This window comes from Stylophora pistillata, chromosome 4 (assembly GCF_964205215.1).
Source record: "Stylophora pistillata chromosome 4, jaStyPist1.2, whole genome shotgun sequence".
Taxonomy (NCBI): domain Eukaryota; kingdom Metazoa; phylum Cnidaria; class Anthozoa; order Scleractinia; family Pocilloporidae; genus Stylophora; species Stylophora pistillata.
In genome coordinates, this window is record NC_142522.1 from 17,630,479 (window position 1) to 17,657,124 (window position 26,646).

The window sequence follows — 26,646 nt, forward strand, 5'->3', positions numbered from 1 at the left end:
CGGTTCCTTATATGACGCTATATAAACCGCTCCACGCGGTTTATATAAAATTTTAAAATAAAGTGTTAATAAATGTTATTAAAATGTTATGATTTTAGAAATTTCTCTGTTGCTCAGCTCTGAAATTATACTAAAACAATTATTCGCCTCAGGTTCGGTGAATGTTGTCGAACAATCCCCTCGACTTCGTCTCGGGGATTATTCGACGATATTCACCTCGCCTTCGGCGAATAATTGTTATATATAAACCGCGTGAAGCGGTTTATATAGCGTCATATAAGGAACCGCTCGACCAATCAGATTGCTGGAAACTCTTTGCTCAGCTCTGAAATTATACTAAAAGTTGTTTTATAGCATAACTAAAGCAAAGCGCGCGCTCTGATTGGTTAATTCAGCATCTACTATTTGCCCATGGCTGTATGCTGCTGACAGGTGTGCTAATATTTCCAAAGCAAATATTTTGACAGACATTGTTTCCAAAGTAATGTCCGACGTCCCTTCAGGCAGAAATGCGAAACTGTCTTCACAGTGGTCTGAAGATGAAATAGACAGTCCATCCTTTGGCCTGTTTGGGAGCATTTTTCCCGACCCACCTGCAAAGAGATTCGCAAGTTTAAGCGAAAGCGCACTTTAAGAGCTTGTAAGTGAGCGACACTCAAAAAAGACGAAAGAAGTCACAAACTGGTCTGTGTCAACATTTAAAGGTAAACAAAAAGTTATTAAAGCTGAGTTGAAATTCATTAATAGGCTTTACGAGAAAGAGAAAACGGAATAAATATCTGAAGACCTATTAAATATTTAGAAATTGTTCCTGTGTAAACCCAATTAAATGCTAACGCGTAAACAATGTCGACGAAATCACATTTTCAATTTGCTGTTTTCGCGATTTTAAAAAGCGTTTACTCTGATAACAGATGAATATAAATTGAAAAGTTAAATTCCATTTCAAACCAAACTTTGATAGTCCGTTTCTTTTTGTTATTTCCAGCTTGGCGTACAGAAAAACAAATTCAAACTCCGCTTGAAGCGATGAAAATAGGTCAGCTTGATCAAAACCTGCGCAGATTTTATGCAGAAGCGAGAACTAAAAAGGGCGAAGATTACAGTAGATCGACCTTGCTGGGATTTCGTCACTCGATAGAAAGATGCCTCGATGCCCTGCCATTTAGCAGAGGCCTACAAATTTCAACTGACCCAAGATTTACAGATCAAACCTCATGCTCGATGCGCAAATAAAAAATCTAAAACGAAGCGGCAAAGAAAATGTCTCGCACAAACCTGCTATCGAGGAAGAAGACCTCCAGAAGCTGAAATTACACGGTGTTGTCCTTGTCCTCACCGCTTTCCTTCCTGAGAAATGTTTGGTTTCATGTCGTCCTGTTTTTCTGCAGACGAGGACTTGAAGGGCAAAGAAGCTTGACAACGAACAGCTTCAAGTTTGAAACCGATGCGGTTGGAAGAAATTACGCAACCATGACTTACGATGAATTATCAAAGAATCATCCCGGAGGACTAAAGGACGTTGAAAGCACAGAAAAAGAAGCCACAATGTAGGAGACCGAAAACCAAGGTGACGGCTACAAGGCCCTCAAATTGTATTTTCAGAAGGTACATCGAAAGTGTACTGCGTTTTTCCAGTATCCGAAGAAAAATAACATGGCTCTGGATGCCGTTTGGTACGAAGCACGACCGCTTGGAATAAACAGCCTCGCCAAAATGATGAAGACCATCAGCGAAGAAGCAAGTTTATCCAAAATCTACACAAACCATTGTGTAAGGGCCACTGCCATCTCTCTCTGGTCCAACGCCGGGATTTCAAACCGCCACATCATGGCCATTTCTGGACACCGCAGTCATGAGCAGTCTCTTCTAAGCTACAATTCGAGGCCTTCGACCTCACAGCTCCATAACTGCAGCCAAGTCTTGTCGAGAGCCTTTTCTCCTTCTGCCATCAATCACAGCCAGCCATCAGAAACTTCTCAGCAATCCAAGTCGTTTCAGACCAAACAAGTGGCAACGAAATCGCTCTTCGGCGAATGCACTATTCAAAACGTGCAAATTGTTTTCAACGGTTCATCCTCTGAAATTCAGTCCATTTTTAAATGATTTTGGACGGTTGTCAAATTTCTCCAGTTTGTTCATAATTCTGCTGAACTCTTTCAACGGTTGTTGGATACAGACCTTATAAAGAGGATTTTGATCGATATTTCGGGAAACGTGATTAAACTTCATCGAGTTGCTGGTGTGCAGTCGGTTGTCATGAATGAATTTTCGCGCGCTTGTTTTCGCTTGTCATGTACGACTACACGAACATTTTTTTGTGATGTAGTTCAATAAAAGCACTTCTGTTGTTCCAATGTCTTAATGTTATGTTATAAAACAAATGGTGAACGCCATAGCGTGCACTATTGATGCACTTCGGATGCACTCTGGATGCACTTCGGAGGTTTGCTAAGCACTCAAGAAGCTAGAGTCGCACGAGGCGATAGCCTCGTGCGACTTTTACGCTTCTTTCATGCTTAGCAACCTCCCGCGTGCATCCCTAACTCAATAGTGCACGCTATCGCGTTCACCATTTGTTAAGTAAATATGTTTGACCTGCGGTTCCTTTATTTTTACACTTTAGCCGGAACTTGAAGGCTGACTGCTTTTTGATGCTGAGGTGTTGTGGCGACTTACAGAATCTCTTGATCGAATGTCGTCTGCCAATAAAGATAAAGTGTTAACATAAAATGTGCCAAAACAAAGAGCTACTGGCATTACGTAATGCTTACATAACGTTACGCAAAAACGTGAACTTAATTGTATAGAAACAGAACATTAGAATAGTAGTAGAGTAATAATAATAATAATGATATAAAATTATTTCGCGGTTGCTTGACAATAAATATAAATACAAATTATAGTTGCTACAAAACCTTTCAGCTTGTTTGACCATGTGTCCAGTTGAAGCATTTCACCGTTTTTGACCATTTTAATCAGTTAAACGATTTCAGCTATTTCGTGCATTTTGTCCAAATGAACCATTTCAGCTAGTTACACCATGAACCATTCAGCTAAATTTTACATTTTGTATGGTTGAAGCATTCCAGCATTTTTCGCCATTTTACTAATTGAACCATTTTGAGCTAGTTTGGGCTTTTTGTCCAGTTAATTCATTTCAGCTTGGTTTGACCATTCTAACCAGTTGAACCATTTCCGCTAGTTTACAAAATTTTAGGTTTTCCAAGGATCTGCTGGCTTTTAAAATTGTTGAAACATCTATAATTTCTGAAGGTCATCCATTTCCAAAGATAAGTCGTTCATGAAATAAGAAGAAGTGGACCAACGATGCTCCCCTGGGGTAAACGACGTGAATATTGAGAAGATTTGAGGTTGCCACTTTGAATTTACCAGCTTCAAGTCGTTCGATTTACTCCTTTACCCCGAGGATGGAGAAAGAGCTCAAGAAACCTTTGCGACTCAGAAAACCGTTAACACCTTAATATGTCTCCAATGTTAATTGTGTACTAACCAACAGAACACGGTCTATGAATGGAGGAAATCACAAGTAAAGTATTGGTTCATACTTATCGTACGAGTATATTATGGACACACACCAGTTCTCTCTTGCCCTCCAAACTTCCGGCCTGCTATCGGTTACTACACAATTAATATTCTAGAAATACTTTAGGTTTCACGGCTTTCTGAGTCACACAGTAATCGATCTAAGGATCGACATATAATAATTTGAAAAAATAACTATAATTGGGAAGGTAACTTGCGATGAAGTCAACTTTCAGAAATGCCCACTATCTTTTAAGTATTTGCTTCTTTAAGCCTTATGGGCCTTACTCAGTTGTCTTAAAGCTGGTACGTTTTAATATGTACAGCCAGGCAAGAGCTGAACCTAACGGATTCCGCCAAAACTGCTGTAAAGCGTATTAGAGCATTTATATGATGAATGCGCTTTATAAATGCAGGAATATTATTGATATTTTTATACATTTTTATGTGGCGGTTGGACGGAAACTAAAGAGCAGAACTTACAAAGAAACTAAAGAGCAGAACTTACAAAAGTTGGCGGATGTACTTTACGGACTCATTATATACGTCACAGTCCACTTGTCACTAAATTATATTTCTCTTGCAAACCTCACCGGAATTGTTGATGGATTTTAATTTAACTGATTATTAGTGTTTCCTGAGGACATAAGCTTCCGAACTCGCATATCTCATAAACATGGCGTTTCGCAAAAGACGAAGATCCCATATTCGACGTAGCTATGTGCCGAAATTTCGAAAGCCTTAAGACATTTTAGCACATAGTTGCGTTGCTACTGGCATTCTGTCAAAATTCCTAAATCATGGCATAAACATAATCGAAAATACCTAAAGATTGGGTTTTTTATTTCAGCGAACCAATATTCACAACTGATGAAAATAACAGTTTTTGCTTTATGCAATCGATGTTTTAAGCACATTATAATAAAATAATGTGTGACCGCAGTAAAATGTGGTAAGTGAGCGTTGATAAGACAACCTTTTCATTTAGTAAGTCTACGATATAAACATGAAAATAAGATGACATTGTGATTTGCGTTCCTAGTCTATCCCTGAAGTTTTCCGTGGGTTTCAACGCCTCGAAATTGGCCGTTTTTTGCTTCGTAGTGTGATGGAGATCCCATGGAATGTGATCTCTCGAGTGAACTGAATCACCATCCACCCTTTAGTAATGTTTTGGGGAAATAAAATCAAGCCAAGCAGCCGTAAATTGTACTATAAAACTCACACGATGCAAAGAAACAAACACAGAAGTGAGGCAAATATTTTTTCAATCGAAACTAGTTCAGATTTTTTGGTCTAAAATTAAAAGGATCATTCACTCCCATACTACATACTCATTGACTGAGGGGGAGGGCTGAACGGAAATATGTTTGGCTCGAAGTGATGACGTACGGACCGAGCGCAACCAAATATCTTCTTGTCTGGCTTGGCCTAACTCAGTCAAGAAGCATTTCATCACATGACCCCTAAATGTTGAAAATTTCAACCCAAGTAGGAAGCTATAGACGGGCACACGCAATCACACGAGGATAAAAATCTGCAATTGAAACTTTTCTTTTGTTTTTTTAAGTAAGAACAAGAAAGTCCCAATTCCTTGAAAAACGCGATTTTTTCCCTCATTCAGTTTTGCTTTTAGTTTTACAATAAAGTGACGTGAGGACAGCAGGGTCGGACAGCTTTTTACGTCAACCCGTCCTGTCCCGCACACGTCAGTTTTCAGTATGGTTTTCTACGGGATTGCTCAGCGGGGCCGGACGGGTCATATGATAAAAATCCTTATGTTTCGTATATTGCGCAGCATAAACATACTAACATTAACTGGAGGTTATTTTGTAAACTACGGCCGAGGCCTACCGTGCCGGAGCTCACACACTCGTTCGCCTTTGTTCACAACAAAATAAGGACAATATACATTCTAAAAAAAAACAAAAACAAAACAAAGTAAGGCTCTGTATTCTTAAATGGGTTTTGAATGACTATACTCAGGGCTCCCTAAAATTGATGCGAATGTTGGGAGTTAGAATGTTCTGAACTCCGATATAAATTAAAATCAGAACTACATAGATATATATTAAAAAGGAGCAAATTTTTCTTAACTCTACATAGGAAAAGGTGAGATATTCCTGACCAATAAGTCAACTATGCCTATTAAAGTCTCTTTATTTGATAAAACATCTAAATCCCTCATTGCTTTTCGTTCACTATAACACGACTGTTACTAGAATGAGGTCAAATAAACTAAATATCACGTTCAGAGGAAACTGATATTCTGTCTGACTGTTCCACAATCTCTCCAGTTTGGGTTAGATCGTGTAAGGTAATCACCGTCAATCACGAAATTGGTGTAATCGATCGGTTGGGTGGCAAAATCATGGCAGATCACTTGCTCTAGCTCTGGCTCTGGGTCTGGCTGTTGGTTTGGTAAACGGGATGGAAAATTAGTGGCTATGAGATATGCATTATTTGCATTTGGAATTCTGTAAATTATCTCTCGCACAAGAACTATAGATAAAGCTACCTTTAAAGAAATTTTAATGGGACGTAACAGAAATGAGATATTCCTCAAAACTGATGCTTTACAGACAGAGAACTTTTGTTTGATACAAAAGTTTCTTTTGATCGAGCAAAAGGTTGACAGCTGATAATAAGATGATGCGTGTGTAAGCTGCGGTCCAAAAACATTGCAATTTGATCGCGATCTGACTTAGATCCAAGACAATTAAATGCAAGTGTCAAGGCGTCCATGCTTCATAAGAGTTTATAGTACTTTTTCGCTTATTCTCAGAGCTTCAACAGAATTGAACGAATACATTTAATTGGAAATTCCCTCGTGCAAGTTCTCCAAACCGCCACTAGATGAGATGAAGATTCCACCGGCAAGCCCGAAATCAAAACTGAGAGGCAATAAGTCAATGGAAAAATTCGCGGCTCTGCTAGGAGAAAGCTTTCCTTCTCCATGAGACATAAATTTTCCTTGTCCCTGTATCAAAATGCGTCTTTAAGCTTTTCGCTCTCCACCTTGGTAATGAGTACTATCCGTTATAAAAGTCTGCGACAATATCAGTTAAGAATCAGTGGCAGACTTAGATTCCCGTGAACATGACAGTTGCCATGGAAAACAAATTAAACCCCAATGGCTGAGTTGTTTAGCCTAAAATTTCTCGATTGAGAAAGGTCAGTCTGCAAACATGGGAATGATTTTAAAGACAACTTGATAACTGCTTAGTGCGTGAAACTCGAGTTACGTACGACTCCGTCGTTAAATTATATCTGTAAATTTTATGCGAACTAAGTGGCTCAAGTTAGCTCAGCCAGAGCCGCCTTATTGTAACGAAGGCGAGGTATGTTATTCATGCGCTCTTCCTTTAGCATCGAAGTAACTATGATCAGGTAGCGTTAATGAACTTTTACGAGATTCCGGGCTCCTGAGTTAGGCACGTGAGGGTATTCCAAAGGTTGATATGATACCTAGCTATACATCAGATGGAGGTTTCCTTGTCACGTTGATCTGAATATCAAGCAGGTCATAGAGTAGAATTCCAAAATTCAATAGTTTGAACACAAACAGATAAAACATAACTTATGACAAGCCATATGTTCTATGATGCATTACTTCCAACTACAATATTATCTCGATGATACTCAAATCACAACAATTACAGAAGGAAGTGCTGGGGTAGAGGCGGCTTGCACTTCTTGGCGAAGGTCAAGGTTGACTCATTAATGTAATTGAGATAGAGTATGATTTGGGGCATTTTGTGTTTGCAATAAATTAAAGCCGCTCAGCATCCTGAGGTTGAATTAAACGTTTTAATCGCAAGTTTTCTTCTCTCTTCATGGAAGTAGCGAATAGTTATTTACCCTCAATCCACGAGAAATTCTGAGAGCCGTAACTTAATCTTAGGAGACGAACAGTGTCTCCTAGCATATAGATCTGTTGGTATTTCCACTCCACGGTCAACGTACAGTCGAGCCACAAGATAGTGCCACTCAATTATCTCCTTGTCATTTTTCAAGTTTTGACGTTAGCTGTCGAGCCAATACGCCGCCGTGCAATCAAAATAGTTTCATTTTTGTTTGCCAACTTAACATATTTTATTTAGCGGTCACGCAGAGTGTTATTATAATGTGCCCAAAACAGGCACGTAGCGTGGTCATTTTTTCAAGTACGCACAAGTACATGTGATCTAGAAACCTAAGTAAACTGTGCGAAAAATGCTGCGTTCTTTAGTTTTTGTTCGAAATAGTTGTGTGAATACAAGCAAAGAACAAAGCGTCTTGCTCTTATTTTTAGCAAACTTGGCGCAAACACAACAATGTTTTCAAAATTTTCTAGTCACTTCAAGTACGCACGTGCGTATATGCGTATAGGACGCTACGTGCCTGCAAAATATTGAATGCAAAATGGTGAAAACTGTTGTTTTCATAAGTCATCACGATGACACTTTTTACAGAAAATATACATAGTTAAGTTAAAACCCTAACATTGGAATTTTCAATTATGTTTAGTTAGTCGTGTTTCAGTTGGCAGGCAAGGGCTGAACCATCAGTATGCGCCAAAAGTAATAGCTTTTGAGGAAGTAGGACGGAAATTAGCGAGCAGACCTTACAAACTGGAGGAAAAAAGGTGGTGGATGTACTTTGAGCCCTCATGTTGAGAAACAAAATGGAAAATATAATACTAGGTTTGTGAAATTTTGGCACGTAGCTGTGTAGAATTTGTGATCTCTCGCCAACTGCGAAACATCATGTTTATCAGAGACTTGTAACCGCAAAGTACATCGGTTACCTTAAGTTCACCGTAAGTTCTGCTCGCTATCTGCTCCACATCAGCAATTATTTTTGGCGTATACTGATAGTTCAGCCCTTGGTTGCCAGTATGAAAAGAATCTTCGCAACCTAAACACTACTAAGTAAAGCGCCGATAAGGAAAAAAATTGAAAAATGGTGCTAAAAGCAGATAATGGGCATTTCAGAAAAGTGAAAGCTTTCTAAAACGGGGTGTTTTATGCCAACTTGATATTTTGACATCAGCGGAAGGTACCTCCTATAATCTATAGTTTTTTTTTGTCAAGTTATTGTAATATCTCGATCGTAAATTCGATTGTAAATTCGATCGTAAATTCGACTGTGGTTTTACATCTCCAAGGTAAGGGTGGCTGAAAGTAAGTGAGGGTCATATATTTGGAATTTTAGCACGTTTCAAAATGTGAATTGCAGCTGGTAAATTCAGTCGTAGCGCGAGCCTTGAAAAGACAGCTACCGACTACAGCATTTGGTTTGTAGTTCATACCGAAATCATCTTCAACAAAATAAGCAAGAGTTAACTTGACAAGACAACAGCAGGTAAGAGTGAGTATCGTAAATATTTACTTATTTTCTTCCTTCAGCAGCTTCATTAAGCAACACGATAACTACCTTTTCTTCCCTATTTTCCATTCACACTTCAACTAAAGTGTAGTCGTGAGTTTTTCGATAAAAATGCCTTTTTAGCGGCCTTTCTTGCTGATAATTTTTACACTAAACTGTTAATTGTTTTAATTTTTGTCCTTTTATCACTCGATGTTAGGTTTTTTTTGTCAGCCAAAACATTTTAGTGCATTCGTTATTCCCCATAAAGGCAACTGATCACAACCATGGTATATGTTAATTAAGTCATGTGCTGAGAGTGCCCCTAGAAAAAGGGCAGATTTCAAACGGAGCAAAGTCCTCCGTTATACCGTTATTAGCTCATTTCATTACTGAATGTGATTTCATTTTTTAATCCTCGACGAAAGGAAAGATGTTTAGAGCCTTGGTTCTGCTTTCGTTATTTTTCCTACTGTTAGTGGAGTTCGTAGCTGGGGTTAAGAGAAGGTTTTCAAACGTGTTAAACTCGGCCACGACTGCTTCTCAGATAGATAGCTTTATTAGGGAGTAAAATCATTGCAGCCCCCGGGCCGGCTGAAATACGACTTACTTTACAATGGAAATAAATTATCTCTTACTCTAAGATAACTACAATAAAAGCTACAAAGTGTAATCTACAATAAAATACAATAGGAGAAGTATCAAAAACTAAAATACAAATAATTAAGATAGCTACTAATAATTAAAACTGTTCGCCATGATAAATGTGTTTTTGAACCTATTTGTCTTACAAATCGGTAGCTTGAAGTATCTCTGGCTGCGGGTGCGATAGGTGGACTCGTTGCGTGGAGGCAGTAGATCATGGAGCTTGTGGTTTTCGTCCCTTACAATCTGATCAAATTGAGCACCACACAAGATCTCCCTCCTCTCGTACAGTGACGCAACGTCAAGAGCTACTAGAGCCTCAGCGTAGGATAAGTCAGGTTGAATCATCCGCAACGCACGTTTTTGCAACCTTTCCATTTCATTGGACAGATATTGCGGCAAAGAATGATGAAAAACTGGGCACGCATATTCTAATACAGGGCGTATACATGTCGTATAGAAAAGTAACATATCCTCAGATGGAACTTTAGCGCGCTTTAGCTGTTTTAGGAAGTACAGACGCTTCGCAGCCTTTTTGCATATAGATTCTACATGTGCGTTCCACCTGAGGTTGTCCGAGACTATCACTCCCAACAACCTTGCAGATGAAACAACTTCGATTTGCTTGTCATTGATAGTAATATGATCAAACAGACTACCTGATGTGGAGAATGATATTCTCAGTTCTTTACATTTAGACTCATTGAATTGGAAACCATCAACTTCTGACTGTCTTACAAGTTCATTTACACGTAATTGCATGTAGCTAGACTCATTCTTCAATACTGATTCGGCAAGAGTGGTGTCATCAACGTATTTCCAAATAGTTGTGTCTGCTACAGAAAGATTATTTATCATGATAAGGAACAGCCAGGGGCCCAATTTCGTCCCCTGTGGCACCCCTGCAGGAACAGCTTCCCACTCCGAGAAGCAATCGCGACTCAGTTTTATCCTTTGCTTACGGTTCGTTAAAAAGTCCATGATCCAGCACAAAATCGGCCTTGGAATATCGTAGGAGGAAAGCTTCCGCGCCAGAACATGATGGTCAATCAGATCAAATGCCTTCCGGAAGTCAAGGAGTACAACTCTCGTAGTCGATCCATTTCCATCCGTTGACTTCGCCCAAGAGTGAATCATACTAATTAATGCATGCGTGGCGCATGCATTAATTAAAACGATTTGCTATCCCAGTCTGTACAAACTGAACACCACCGCAGTCAAACATGGCCGCAAACATGAGGATGATGCCATTGAGGCCTATGAAACAGTCATGAAAAAGAGTCATACAAACTTTCAGGTGAAGAAGTGTGGGTTGTTTATCAATCAGGAATACCCATTTCTACATGCCACTCCAGATTTCCTCACTTGTTGTGATTGCTGTGGATTACGGTGTGGGGAAGTGAAATGCCCTCTCTGTATCCAAGATGCTAATTTTGAGTATTATGCTGCTCTAAGGAACTCATGTCTAGTTACTACAGATGGTGGAGGTTTCACACTTAACAGGTCGCATAACTATTATTTTCAAGTTCAACAGCAGCTATTCACTCTGCAAGAAAGGAACCATAATGACTTTATTGTTTATGCTATAGACAACAAGGGCAATGCCCACTTGGAAATGGAAAGAATTTTACTTGATGTCCAGCATTGGGATAGAGTACTTCCAAAACTCAAGGCCGTCTGGAGAATTTGTGTACTTCCTGAAGTTTTAGGTCGCTGGTACACAAGAAGGTACATGGTAGAAGTGAAGGGGCCTGATGATGATAGCATATGTTTTTGTAGAACAGTGCCTGATGGGGAAACAATTTCATGCAGTAATGAGGATTGCCCATATGGCAAGTTTCACCCATCATGCCTGTCTCTTACCAATGTGACAATCCCTAAAAAGTGGTACTGCCCTCACTGCTCAAGATTACAGCAATTCAAGAGATATTCAAGGAAGCAAACTGCAGGAAAGGCGAAAGTCAGTGTCCATCTCAGCTGTGTCTTCTCAAGCTTTTTCGTGTGATACTATTTGTATCTGCAAAGTGAAAGCCACTACTGCAGACAGACTTGTAGAATGTCATGGCTTGAACTGTACTAATGGCAAGTTCTTTCACTTGCAATGCCTAGGGCTAAAGAGGAGGCCAGCCAATCACAAGACACCCTGGAGGTGCTACATATGCCGCAAAACAATAAAGACCAATATAACCCCTCCTACCACTTCAACACCTACCACTTGTTCTTCTTCTTCTGATGATGACGATGATGTTCTGTTGTTGCAACTGGTCAGGGAAATCAAAACAATACAGGAGCTCTTGCAACTCTAACACAAGATCATTTTGATCTGATATGCAACCCACATGGATGGCTAGATTGTGACATCATACAACAAGCTCACATTCTGTTGCATAATGAAAATCTGAACATTGAAGGATTCCAGCGACCAACCTTTGGACCTGTCCGTAACTTTGACATTGTGTCTGGGGAATTTGTACAAATTCTTCACACTGGTAATAGCCACTGGGTATGTGTGAGCTCTATCGGGTGCCATCCGGGACATGTGAAACTTTATGACAGCTTTCACAGTGATGCTATTAGTCAGGAAACTGAGCAATAAACTAATGATTTACTGGGAGGTAGATTATTGTCCCTAGTCCCAACTTCAGTTCAGCAGCAAAGTAACGGTAGTGATTGTGGTGTTTTTGCTATTGCCTTTGCTGCTTGTCTAGTCTTTGGAATTGACCCAAGTCATATAAGTTTTGATGTTCCATTCATGAGACCTCACCTGGCAGCTTGTCTCAGGAATAAAAAAATCAGTTTGTTTCCTTAACTTAGAACAATTTCACATGACTGCCTTTTGGTATAATTTGAAATTAATAAAAATGGCAGTAAATCAGACATATTTTTTGAGAATGTGCTTTGATGACATTTTTTGTTATCCTAAATGTAATGATTGACAAATATCACTGGTACTCAAAACTGTTAGTGCTAAATGGTTTCTTACTGTGTTTTTGCAATAGTATCATAATTTACACATTCAAGCCACAAGTAGAAAATTATAGGAATAAATGAGCCTCTAAGATCTATCTACAGTATGTTCCTATTATTATAAAAATATAAGGTATTATATAATGTCCATGTTATAGAAAGCAAAACGTGTGACTCCTATCATTTAGAACCTCCTTATGGTCCTTAGGTTAAAATTTACTAGCTCAGGCCTATCAAAAACCAGCCAATTAGGCAGCAGTCATTAATGACAGGGTCAACTGTGTTGGAGAAAAACCTCATGAGTTTTAAAAATTTTTTGGAAAAATCTTTTGGACTTTAGGATTTTTGAAAGCTCAACTATACAGGGGTACAAAAATTAGAGTACATTTCCTAAAATTTTGATTTACTCTTGCACTTTTATGCCTCAAACCTCTCAAACATATCAAAAAGAATAACATCTGGGGTATGAAAAAATTGAGCCAAAATTTAAAGAAAAATTGGCAAATGGGGCATGGAAAAAATTTTTGAAAAGGGAGAGTACCCTCTCCATCCCAGCACTTCCCATATATAATGACCAGTCCCTTATATCTACAAGTTTCATATGCATTGAGAACTTAATGGTCTCCTTAATCAAAGGGTACAATAGGTGGACAGAAATTAACCAGTGCTGCGCAGATTCTTACAATACGGTCAATAAGTGGGATTTGGCGCTCAACTGGCCCATCTGGGTTACAAGCTAAATATTCTGTTGGCAATGTACCTTCTAAGATTGTATATTTCCTTCTAAGAAGTGCAATTACCCTTTCCACATGGATTCGTAAATTAGCTATACCCCTTGTATTTTCCACATCTACTGGGTCCAGCTGACTCTTCCCCTTTGTAAATGCTGATATCTCTAATTTTGCTTGCTTCAATCCCACACTTTCAGAAATCGTAAATCCACGGTCAGCCATAACCATATCACCTGGAAGCAACTTCTCGAGAAAGCCACAGTTCTCGATCAGGAACTTATCAGAAGTTCTGCCCCCCCTCCCCCCCCCCCCCCAGGCTTCTGATACATAAAACATCGTCCTCTGAGGTGTTATACCAATAAGTAGCTTGATGGTGTTATGATTTTTATAACAGGAAAATGTTTGTGCCCTGGCTAAAAGGTTAGTTGGCTTCTCAATAAACACCTCGAAGCAATCAATTACCACAGTGACCATTTTTTTCAAAGGAATACATAAAACATTGTGGCATTGTCCTCCATAATTGCTCCCTCTCTGGCTATGAAATTATGGGAAATAGCCTTGTGTCCATGACCACTAACCAGGAACGAAAAATCCGTGATACAGTAGAATGAGAAACTTTGAAGCGGTAAGCAAGGTCCTGCATTGGCATGTTCAATCGAAGTTTCATTAACACAATCACAAATTCTTGGAACCTATCTAACGATAGGGTCTTGCGAGTGACGTATGGTGAGACATGTTCAAAGACAACCATCAGAATTTCGAGGGATGGCAGTCCCGTATAAAACAGTACCTTACTGTCAGAGTCAAAGAAATCTCTTGTTGGCGCTTGATATCCTTTTCGGAAGAAAATAAATTCAAATTCATAGGTCTGACAGCTAGAGTCGCTGGTTGTAGCTTCTTTGCAAACTGGACTAGTTGTGTGTTGTCTTGCTTCTACGGAATCAGCGTTCGAACCAGACAGGGATGGGTTTTCTGGTGTTGTGTTTTCGTCCAATTCGTCAAAATCGTCCAATTCTAGAGCTACACTCGCGGTTTCAAACCCCTCTGTATGCTGTTCGACTTCAGAAGCTGAAGAAGTTGGCGCGCTGAAATCTATTTTTGCGATAGGAACACCGCTTTAGTGCACGCGTTTCTTCTTCTTGGCGGCTTCGAGCTCGGCTCGCTCGATCGCTTGTTCTCTTCTTTTCTTGGCTCTCAAAGCTCTTTCGGCTACATCTTCATGCTCTTTTTCTACATATTTCTTCTTTCCAAGGGCGACAGTTGGAACCCAATCGACGTGAAATTGATCCCAATCTGGTGCTGGCTCTCCGAAGACGAAGTGTTTGCTACAAACTCGTTCACTCTCTAGCACTCTCTTGTTTGTAGCGTCGCCGCGACTCACCGCAGAAATCCACTCGTTTCTCCTCCTAGTAGTGAGTTCCTCCTGTTCTTCCCCTTGAATTGTAATAATCTTAGGTATGCGAAAAAATCCTAAGCCTTTATGCTTTCCACTTTTGCTCGAACAGTCAACAACAATGCATAAAACTATCCCTTCTTTCTCATATGAGCTCTTCGTTAGATACGGTTTGTTTACGCACGAGGGACACCAAGATGGCGGATAGTAACCGTTGCTAAGCTATTGGTCACGTGGGTGAAACCCAAGGATATATCTAAAAAAAGGAAAAAAAATACATGCTATATACCCGAAATATACAAGCTAAAAATATTGCAGATTAAGGGCAAATAAAATCTATTGTTGAAATAACGCAGAAGGCGTGAATCAAGCGCAGAAGGTGCATTTGCAATTAACTTCGGTGTCCAAATTTAACTTAGTTAACTGATTTCTAAAGATAGTAATGCTCTTGGCATCCCTGGCATCTTCAGGAAGGCTGTTCCACAGCCAACAACCAATATAAGAGAAGGACCGATGCCCAAAACGAGATTTGGGAGCTGGCTGATCCATACGGGATCCACTACCCCTAAGGTTATATCTACACTGTTTGATTTTAAATAAGTTGTTGATATAAATTGGTCCTTCATTATGATATCCCTTGAATATAAAAACTAGGGATTGAGACAATCGTCTCTGTTTGATAGATTCAAGATTAAGCTGACTTAATAACTCAGCATACTCAATTGATTTAGGAAATTTAAATAATGTTCTAAGCATATAAAAATGTGTACGTTCAATTTTATCAGATGAGGTGCTTGACAGCCCAACAAAAAGAGGAGAACAATAATCAAAATGAGGAAGTATATAGGCCTTATATATTCTCATAGCAGTTTTGCTATCGATAAAGTTGCGTATTCTTCTAAGAGCACCAGCTTTGGCATGTATTTTACTAAGTATATTCATAATATGAGTAGTACATGATAATTTACTGTCAATTGTCACACCAAGCAATTTGACTTCATCTTTTATTTCGATATTGCTATTGTCCAATGATAGGTCAAAGTTCTAATATTACGATCCAAGGACCATGGCTTGTGTCTTGGTTGAGTTGACTTTTAAGTAGTTGCAATTTAGCCATTTAGCAAGTAGAGACAAGTCCTCATTTGTGTATAACTGTAGGACAGCAGGGCAGTTGCTTGAACAGTAGGGAGGTGGTGTTATCAGCGTAGAGTCTTAGTTGCATGCTTTTGGTGATGAGTAGAAACGCCATATTCTTTCAGTTTTCTTAGTAATAGGCGATGGCAGATCGTATCAAAAGCCTTGCTAAGATCGACTGATACTACAGATACGATTTGATTCTCATCCAAAGCTGTTCTCCAATCTTCAGTTATCTTTAATAGGGCTGAACAGGTTGAATGACTTTTAAGGAAACCTGACAGACTATCAGAGTAAATGTGGTACAAAGTAATTATACAGCTGATTATATATAACTCTTTCAAAGATTTTCGAAATACTAGGTAAAATTGAGACTGGACGGTAGTTAGATTTATTAGCCTCACTATCCTTCTTAAAAACAGGAGTGATTTTACTTTCTTCCCATTTATCGATCCAGCACGATTGTTCAATGCAGTAGTTTACCGGTCGGGTTAGCTAAGGCAGGCGAGGATACTTTTAACAAGCTTGGTGGAATATTGTCTGTTCCTGTGGCTTTTGAACTATTTAGATCAATTAACAGTTCTAGGACATACTTGGTAGACGCTGGCTGAAAACTAAATAATGTGCTTTCAAGTTTGTTATCCATCATCATTTTTTTTTATTTGATCAATACTATATAGGTGATCAAAATCAGTTTCTATGAGATCGGTTGAGTGTTTGAGACCAGATTCAACAAAATAATTGTTGACGATCTCAGCAACGTCACTTTGATTGTTGTAAATCTGACCATCGTCCATTAATGTAATCTTGCTCGAGGTACACCCACGTGAATTTGGCAAAAGCGGTTTAAGTCTTTTCCAGAATTCGCTGGGACCAGACGATTTGGATTTCTCACTGGCAAAATAGTGACGAAGGGCTTCACGTTTTAGAGATGTTACTCTGTTTCTCTGCTTTTTAAATGTGGTCCAGTTTTCTTCTGTACGATTCTTTAGAAAGATGCGATATAAGCGACCACGACATGATGTTTCTCGTCTGATTTCGGGGGTTATCCACGGAAGTTGATCGCCTGGTACACGCTTTCTTTTAACAGGCGCATGTAAATCCAATAGACGCATGTAAATCCAATACTTTTTTGTATAAGCATTCCCAGTGGGCCCACACATCATTCACACTTTCATAAACAAATGCACTATCCCAGGGGACCTTTTTTAAGTCACGAAGGAAGAGATCTTTGAAACATATGTATGAACTGCGGTTATGAAACGTACATGTGCACGATCCTTCGCAGTAAAGCACTATTTGAGCAATAGTGAAAATCAGACCTGAAAAAAACATTTCAGGCCTGTACGGGATTCGAACCACTGACCTCTGCGATACTAGTGCAGCGCTCTACCAATTGAGCTAACAAGCCAACTGGGAGCAGGCCATCAAATTAATTCGACATAAACCCGTAGATGATAGATCAAACAACAACAAACATATGAAACATATGTATGAACTGCGGTTATGAAACGTATATGTGCACGATCCTTCGCAGTAAAGCACTATTTGAGCAATAGTGAAAATCAGACCTGAAAAAAACATTTCAGGCCTGTACGGGATTCGAACCACTGACCTCTGCGATACTAGTGCAGCGCTCTACCAATTGAGCTAACAAGCCAACTGGGAGCAGGCCATCAAATTAATTCGACATAAACCCGTAGATGATAGATCAAACAACAACAAACATATGAAATTGAGCTAACAAGCCTGCTCCCAGTTGGCTTGTTAGCTCAATTGGTAGAGCGCTGCACTAGTATCGCAGAGGTCAGTGGTTCGAATCCCGTACAGGCCTGAAATTTTTTTTCAGGTCTGATTTTCACTATTGCTCAAATAGTGCTTTACTGCGAAGGATCGTGCTCATATACGTCTCATAACCGCAGTTCACACATATGTTTCATATGTTTGTTGTTGTTTGATTTATCATCTACGGGTTTATGTCGAATTAATTTGATGGCCTGCTCCCAGTTGGCTTGTTAGCTCAATTGGTAGAGCGCTGCACTAGTATCGCAGAGGTCAGTGGTTCGAATCCCGTACAGGCCTGAAATTTTTTTCAGGTCTGATTTTCACTATTGCTCAAATAGTGCTTTACTGCGAAGGATCGTGCTCATATACGTCTCATAACCGCAGTTCACACATATGTTTCATATGTTTGTTGTTGTTTGATTTATCATCTACGGGTTTATGTCGAATTAATTTGATGGCCTGCTCCCAGTTGGCTTGTTAGCTCAATTGGTAGAGCGCTGCACTAGTATCGCAGAGGTCAGTGGTTCGAATCCCGTACAGGCCTGAAATTTTTTTCAGGTCTGATTTTCACTATTGCTCAAATAGTGCTTTACTGCGAAGGATCGTGCTCATATACGTCTCATAACCGCAGTTCACACATATGTTTCATATGTTTGTTGTTGTTTTGAACACCAACAATATACTCTTTTTACTGCAGGTCTATTTTTGAGCATGGGCCTAGCAAACTGATGGTACTGAGACAATGCGTAAGTATGAGAAACTTACCTTCAACTAATTCAAGAATTCATTAACTGAAGAATGCAATTGCTTAATTCCATCCATTTGAATTAATGTTAAAGTTGAATTTCAAGTAAATACATTAGTTTTAACTGATTAACTCATTTAATTGGGCATATATTTGAGAATTGGCCAAGCGAGAAAACCAATTTCTAATAACATCTACATTATTGGTTAAAAGACAAAAACGAGGAGAAGTATTGAATTCATAAAACCACGCTGTACAATACCTTTGATAAGACAGACGCATTTCTTTCATTTATCAGGGCCCCAGGTGAAACAATTGTACAATGTGAGTTTGCAGCTCAAGTAGTGGAAAGCAGAACAAGTTGAGAGGTTGGTTGTATTACTGAATTAGTGTAGCAAGGCATGAAAAATGAAGAATTTGGAATCAACCATTCATAGTAGCACGCCTGGCTTGGACGACGAGAACAGGGAACCTGGAGAGAGAGGGAACGCAGTGTTATTTAAAATAATAGTCTACTTATTATAGTAGGCGTTTCTTCCATTCTCAATATCATGTAAATATAGCCGCCTCTCTTGGCTCATGGCCCTAGAGTGTATTTGCAAGCTACTTCCCTTATTCCTCTCTCCCTTTTTACGCCCCCTCACCACTCTTCGTTTACGCCTTCCCCGCTGGCTAGGGTTTGGGAGGTTGATGTCTCAAGCCTTAACCCTCTGCCCTTGATCATCATATTTGCCTGCATTGAATTGCTGCCTGGATCTGTATTCCTCTTACCCAGGACACATACTGCCTTATGTGAAGTAGGAAATATTTTGATGAATGCATCGAGTTGAACCACTTTGTTACTAACTTTAAAACGGAGAGAACAGTTACCGTCCATCTTCGAATTCACGCCTTTCCGATCAGCCAAAGTTAAAAATACGTACAAGTTAACGAAACAAAACAACTCGCCTCAAATATCGACTAAATATACACACAGATGAGCGTTTTATTACTAGTAAGAAGACGCTGTTTCGTTGTAACTAGTTATTTAACATTTGTCAATTTTTCTGCAGTGTACACTAGAAGTACATTCACAAGGTGATCAAGTGGCTTGCGAGGAGAACATATCCACTGACCAAGGTATAAAATACATTGTGTATAAAAAAACTCCATTAAAACCATTTTACTCCAACTGCAGCATGTTTCAGTACGCAGTACGCACTAATTATGGTGTGTCTACATTTAAATTCTCTGCAAAAAAAGTCTGGGAATCTGTCCCACCTGAATTCAAACGTTTTCCATACATGCTCTTCAAAAAGCAGAATAAAAGATTTTTATTGAGTATCCAAATCTGACCATAGTTAGTTATATAAGATAATGCTTCGCAATATGTAGTTTCCTTTTTATTCTAACTTGTATTTATGTATGTTCTTCTACTCTTATGATACCATTATCGTCTTTAATGTAACTTTTGATTTTAATTATACCTAACATGCGGCCAGCCCCAACTCATATATACAGCTGACAGTGACCAACTCGAAAGCTCATTGGCTACTTTGGTCACTGCACACGATTAAATATTCTTTCTTTTAGTAAATTTCTGTTTGTATCTTTTCTGTATCATTGTAAATCATGTTATACATACATACATACATACATACATAGGTTAGTTGACCACTCCCCAAAGACCACTTTCAAAAATGTCTGCCGGATTAATATTCTTTTGTTTAAATTTAAATTAGCCCTACTGGCCTCATTCTCCAGTACAAAATTCAAAAGAATACATTATCTCAAGCGAGGCCAGTAGGGCTAATTTAAATTGAAACAAAAGAATATTTATTCGACAGCCAATTATGAAAGTGGTCCATGGGGGTTTTTCAGGGCCAATTCCCACCCATCCCAGCCCAGGGGAGGACATCCACGACACAGTAGTCACGTGCGTGGGAAATTAACCCCGCAAGAGAGGGGACCTATGGTTTATTCGTCCTTATCCGAGAAGACTAGAATATCCATCCATTTCTTGATTTTAGAAAGGTAGAAATTTCTCCTCACTTATTTTAAGACCATAAGTATTGGTCCGGCCGGGGCTCGAACCCTCGACCTCCCGCACAACACAATCCAGCGCTCTAACCAATTGAGCTAATCGGGAGGCGGTTATATATGTTACGTTCTTTTATCATGTAAACAGTGTGAAATAATGAAATTTGAATTTCTGCGTTTGTAAAATGATAATCTCAACTGTAAATATCACTTTGTTTTCTGTTGCAATAATTCCACTTCCTACTTCACTTTATTAGGGACCTTAAGATCCGACGACGGCATATGTCTACGACGGCGAGCGGAAGTTGAAATATTTGCTTGCACATTTCCGGTAGCCGTCGCGCAAAGTTTCCGGTCGTAGTTGTGTTGTCTACGACGTGAAAACGAAGTGTTTTCCGTTTTGTCTAAAACGCGAATAAATTTCTCTTATTTAAGGCCATTTCAAAGGAATTTATCGAACATTTTCAATATACAACGAAGTGACAATATTTGTCCTACCTTGTGACAATTGTAAATTGGTTGTAGAACTCACTTAAAGGTGAAAATTGACTAAGTTTTTTTCTCCTTCTAAACAGCTTTGACAGTTAGTGTCTGCAAATACGCTTCAAAGGAAACGAGTTCAAAGAAAACAGTCCAGTAAGTTGTTCGCAATTCATTTTTTCCTTTTTAATGATCGCTAAACCAAAAATTTAAATAATTTACCCAAGTCTGTTTGAGCAAAAGTTTGCTGAGGCTAGATGTAATTATGATTTTCAGATCGAACATGGAGTGGACGGAGGAACATGACAACTGCTTGTGTCAAGAAATTTTAGTACTTGAACCCTCTAAGTACAAAAAAGGAAGCATTTCTAGAGGCCAGATCTGGGAAAAAATTGCAAACAATCTGAACGGGCCCTAAGCTTCCCCGATTCAAAGTCAGTAAGCGTGTTATACAGCTCTGACGACGGGAAGTAATGAGAAAATACCATACATAAGGCATGATCTCTAAAATGCTGAATGGCGGGCCCTCGCACGAGCCCTTGTTTATGGGCACCAAAAGATGAAGTATTTTCCTCTTCAACTTTCACATTTATTTGTTGCATCGTGCTTGTTTGGGGAGGAAAGCATAACTCCAGACTTTCTGTTGAAGTCGTTTCGGGAGTGTATCGCGGCAGAGGATAGAGAGATGTTGGATATGTGTCTAAGAGATGACTTTGACCTCCAAGATGACAATGGTAATGACAATGACGATGTGCTGGAGTTTTTTCCACTTTCCAGTGTTTTCGAATCCCAAATAAAGACAACATCATATCCATAATCAGCGAGCTTGCCCATCAAGAGGTCATCCAGAAACCGAGATGTGTGTTAAATTGCTGGACTCCCATACTGGATGTACTACGATGTGATCACAGCTTCCAAACACTCGAGGGAGTTGATTCGATTCACCCTTCGATTCAGTTTGCTACAATTTGCTACTCGCCAAACTTAAGGCATATGGAGTGCGCCAGGAGGCTCTGGAGCTTGTACAGTCTTAAGTGTCTGACAGATTCCAACGTGTTAGATGCGATGGGTCCTACTCGAACTGGCTGCCTGCGCGCTGCGGGCTTCCGCAGGGTAGCTTGTTAGGACCTTCACTTTTTAACATTTTCATTAACGATGTTAATTACTGTGTTGCTACCTCCTCACTACGTCTATACGCGGATGACACTACCCAATACTCGTCTAGCGTCTGCCCTATGACTCTGAAGTTTAATCTTAATGCAGATATATCAAGGCTCAAGGAATGGTTTACTCACAACTACCTAGGAATCGTTAGGCGCCTTAAGGCTGGTTTTCACTTGCGACAGAGTCGTAGTCGGAGTCGTAATCAGAAGCGCGGAGCGGTACGATCTAGTGAAAATCAAACCGACGAAGTCGGAAGCAGAACACCGATTCTGCCTATGACTCCTTCGCTTACGACCTAGTGAAAACTGCATTGTCGGAAGCGGAAGCGGAAGAATAAACCAATCACAATGCTCGATTCCATCTTTCCAAAATGCACATATAGCCGTAACAAATTTAAGCGTGTGAGCTTGACTACAAAATTACGAAATTAAAAGTTAAAATACTCGAAACCTACCGAAAGTACAATTCACGATCACCAAGTCGTAGTTCGCTGACGAGGTTAGCATACTCTTCCTAAGCTGCTCGACGTCGGTAGATATCACGAAACCGAAATCTCTCTTTTTCGAACAATATTATTCCTGTATTGTCTCTGCCTGCGAAAAATAATGATTAATAGGAGCCAAAGTTGCTCTTCGTCCGCCATGTTGTCTTTGGCGCCAAAATTTGTACTTTCGCGGGCCTGGAATTGAGCATTGTGATTGGTTTATTCTTCCGCTTCCGCTTCCGACAATGCCGTTTTCACTAGATCGTAAGTGACGGAGTCATAAGCGGAATCGGAAGAAAATGGAAACGTTCTGATTCTTCCGACTCCGATTCCGTCGAGCTTATGACTCCGCTTACGACTCCGTTTTTCGATTTTCACTAGGTCATAAGCGCTCTTACGACTCCGACAATGACTCCGACTCCGTCGCTAATGAAAACCAGCCTTTAAGCAACAGAGTAGTCCTCACTGCGCATGTATAACACGTTGTGACTTTCCGTTGTCCCGAAGTCGAGAACGCGAGAACGCGAGAATGTGGGGTTTCACGTTGCGACGAGAACGTGAGTACTTACTCTTTTATTTTGATCACTTTTAGCTTAGCTTCGAACTAATTCAATTTGAAAATTAGGTAAAATTACATAATGACTGATTTTATGATTGAAATAATGTTCTACAAGTATTATTAGGCTAATTTTTTTAAATAAAGGCTGATAGTTTCGAAAGAAACTGTTTGGGGCTGCGTCGGTGGGAGTAACGAAATAATTTGGATATATCAACAAAGTTGAAATGGTAAATTGGCCACCGTAATGATTACAAAAGCTGACGTTTCGAGCGTTAGCCCTTCGTCGGAGCGCTCCGACGAAGGGCTAACGCTCGAAACGTCAGCTTTTGTAATCATTACGGTGGCCAATTTACCATTTCAACTTTGTTGATATATCCAAATAATTTTTTTAAAACCGTTTTCGTATACCAAACTAGCTTCCAGCGAAGAGGTTGCTTCAGTCATGGAATACTTAGTTGTCTTTTCCGATTTTCTCAATGTATAACCGGTAGATTGTTATAGCTTGAAATAACATTTAAGTCATTTTTGTAGTTCCTTCTTCTTGGCCTTCCATTTAACATAGAAGCTTTTCTAATCAACTCAAATTAATTTTGTATTCAGTGTGGAAATCATGATAAAAAGATTGCAATTGATCGCTTTAACATTAACTCATATAACATTTAAAACAATTTCTGCTCTGATGCGCCAAAGCAGAACGACTCTTATAAGCTTGATAATTTGTAATTTTTCGCAATAATAAAAGGGATGTGTCTATTATTAGAAAAGCTTTAATAGTACAAGGCTTAATTTGGTCGGGATATTTTTCAAAGATGGTTTATGTTTTACTCGTAGATGGAGTGGACAGAACAAAAAGATGTCACGTTGGTTAGAGAAATCTTATCATGCGAACCCTTTAAATTAAAGGCTGGTTCTAAAAAGCGTGGTTCGGCATGGAGCCAAATAGCGCAAAATCTGAACACACCTCCAGGATTCACAGTATCTCAGAGAGCTGTTGGGGATCGTTACGGAATCATCGAGAAAAAAGCAAAAAAGCGACGGCGCGAATTTGAAAACGGAACTGGGATATCTCTCGAAGATTCGGAGCTTGATTTAGCCCTTGAAGAAATTATAGAAAAATGGGAAGCGACTGAACTAGAGTTCCAGACTGATTACCAAAACAAGGAAAAAAAAACTTGAAAAGGACAAAGACACAGTAGAAGAGATGCGGAAAATGTCCATGGAAACTTTTGGTGCTTCTAAGAAGAGGAAAGCGGAACCAGATGAGTCGCCAGAAGAGAAGCGGTGTGAAAAGCGGAGAGGTGGCAGCGACACCGTCCAGTTTTTAAAGGAGCATAGTGAGATGGAGTTTCAGTTTAAAAGAGAAGAACTTGAAGCTAAGAAAAATGAGTAGTCGCTTTTAACTGAGCAACAGAAGCAACAGCAACAGATAATTTCCATGTTGCAGTAACAACTACAGCAACAGAATCAATAACAATTACAACAACAGCAGATGCAGCAACATCTGCAACAGATGCAGACCATGTTTATGGAATCTCAGAAGCAGCAAGCGCAGCTAATGGCCACCTTATTTCAAAAAATGTCAGAACACAAATAGAGTGCAAGGTTATTGTGTTAAACATTGTTTTAATAAGTAATTTAATGAACAATGTTTGCATCATCTAGTAACTAATCTAGAACTTTGTTGTGTTGTTAATAATTTAAAGAATATTTATCGAGGCCTTGAAACATTTGGTACATGTACTTCTTCCCTCATTTCCTTGTGTTTACATTCAGGGAGCTTGTATACGTACTTAAGCGAATTAAGATGGGATCGCATGACTATCGGCAAAAACGTTTCTTCATTGTTTATTTCACAAGATATCATTCAAGAATATTCCTCACTGACACTGTGTGTTATAAACAGATAGTTTAAGAGAAATAATCATAAATATTTGGAGGGTCGAGATAAAAAAAACGTGGATGTGATGTTTCCATACAAGCATGTTATTGTATTCCTTAGCAAAGCAGAAACTGTGTACATTTTTGCCCCTGAGCTCAAACCTATCTTTAAGTTTTTCTTAAAATCGTTGATTATGTCGGTAAAAAGCCACTCTACTGAAGGATGAACGGCACTCATTGAACTATTAAAATCCTCCTTCTGTTGAGTAAGAACCACATTTCTGAAGGGAGCCTGGAGATAGACTCTCAGTGGGTATGCTGGGTCTCCATACAGGCACAAAGGATGCCCAGCCGGGTCGAAAGAGTTCCTAGCTAGCTCGTTGTACACCCCGGAATCGGCAAGCATCCCGCTGTCATGCCTCCTACCCTCTTTAACGACAAAAAAGAAGAATATCACATAACAAGAACAGTATGTTTATGTCAAGCCCTTCTTTTTTTGTAGACCCGCTCTTCCCTCCTCTAACTTCTTCAAAAATGTATCAAAATAACTCCATCCTATACCAACGTTTCTGTGGTACTCATCTGTAATTTTATCATTTCGTTTATCGTTTCACAAATAGCAAGAGCACATATCATAAACTAAGCAAAAATACAGCTAACGCCGACACAAAAAACAGAAGAGTGTTTACTTCAGGTTAAAACTGTTATAACCCCGGAAATGAAATTACATTTAGTTTGGTAATTGCCGTACGTTTTGAATGCATGTATATTTCCACTCACCTACTGGGCCATACAAGTTGGCAATGAGATCATTTGGAGTCGCAATAGATTGGAATTTCAAGGAATGTACACGTTTTTGGCCATTGTAGACGATTCGTTGATTTTGAAGAGGGCGGCAAATAGGGCAAACAGTGCCATCAATAAAACCCCAGCAGTTATTCAACGGTGCACCCTTTCGATGGTCGCATCTGCATATGTTCACAGAGAGGCACGGGAGAGGAAGGGCTGATTAAAATCAGTAAGGTGGTGGCCATGTTCGGTGTAAATCCAGTCTGAAACAACGTTGGTCATTATGCTTATTTCTGAAACAGGTCGGCCAAATCTTGGTATCATGTCACTATAACGACAAGGATACGCAAGCCGTTTAAGCAGCATACACAGGCCTTCCATTCCATCGCACACGGACCTCTGTGAGCAACGGAAAATAGGTGGAGTGCCAACAGTGTCTGCAAAAATGGGCAAATCACTCCTCTCGACACGAAATTCTGCTATGCATTCTTCGTCGCTGAGATTCTCCAAGGAGAATTCCTCATAGTTGACATACGGAAATGGTGGATTTTTTGGCTGATTTACGTCGTAAAGACTAGCAAATTCATTTGCCTTTGTGACTCTTTTGATAAAGGAAACCAAAAGTAAATCTTGGGTTTGCATTAAGCTCGACATGAGCGAACAATACGAAGAAATCGAAAGCTTTATTGTGAATTTTGAACTCATCGCTAAATTTGGGAAGCTCGCTGGGCGCGGCGTCGCGTTTTTCACGCGCTTTGCTTAAGGATGGCAACTCGCAGTCGCGACTGCAACTTGAAGCCGTTCTATTCCCGGTCTCTTATCGGTCGTCACGTCGCCGTAGTCAACGAAAACGTCTGTTGCTTAAGGTGACTACCTAGGAATCAATAGCACCAAAACCCAAGCAATAGTACTTGGTAACAGCTCCTACAATTTTGAATTCTTTATGGACCCGCTGCAAGCTATTGACATTGTAGTATA

The 26,646-nt window shown here is 39.6% G+C and overlaps 3 pseudogenes; 2 read left to right on the forward strand and 1 right to left on the reverse strand.

Annotated features, from left to right (window-relative positions):
* Positions 1–517: 517 nt before the first annotated feature.
* Positions 518–2,353, forward strand: LOC148732679 (uncharacterized; annotated as a pseudogene).
* Positions 2,354–23,805: 21,452 nt separating this feature from the next.
* Positions 23,806–24,595, forward strand: LOC111324992 (uncharacterized; annotated as a pseudogene).
* Positions 24,596–24,909: 314 nt separating this feature from the next.
* Positions 24,910–26,322, reverse strand: LOC148732680 (uncharacterized; annotated as a pseudogene).
* Between the last annotated feature and the right edge of the window lie 324 nt (positions 26,323–26,646).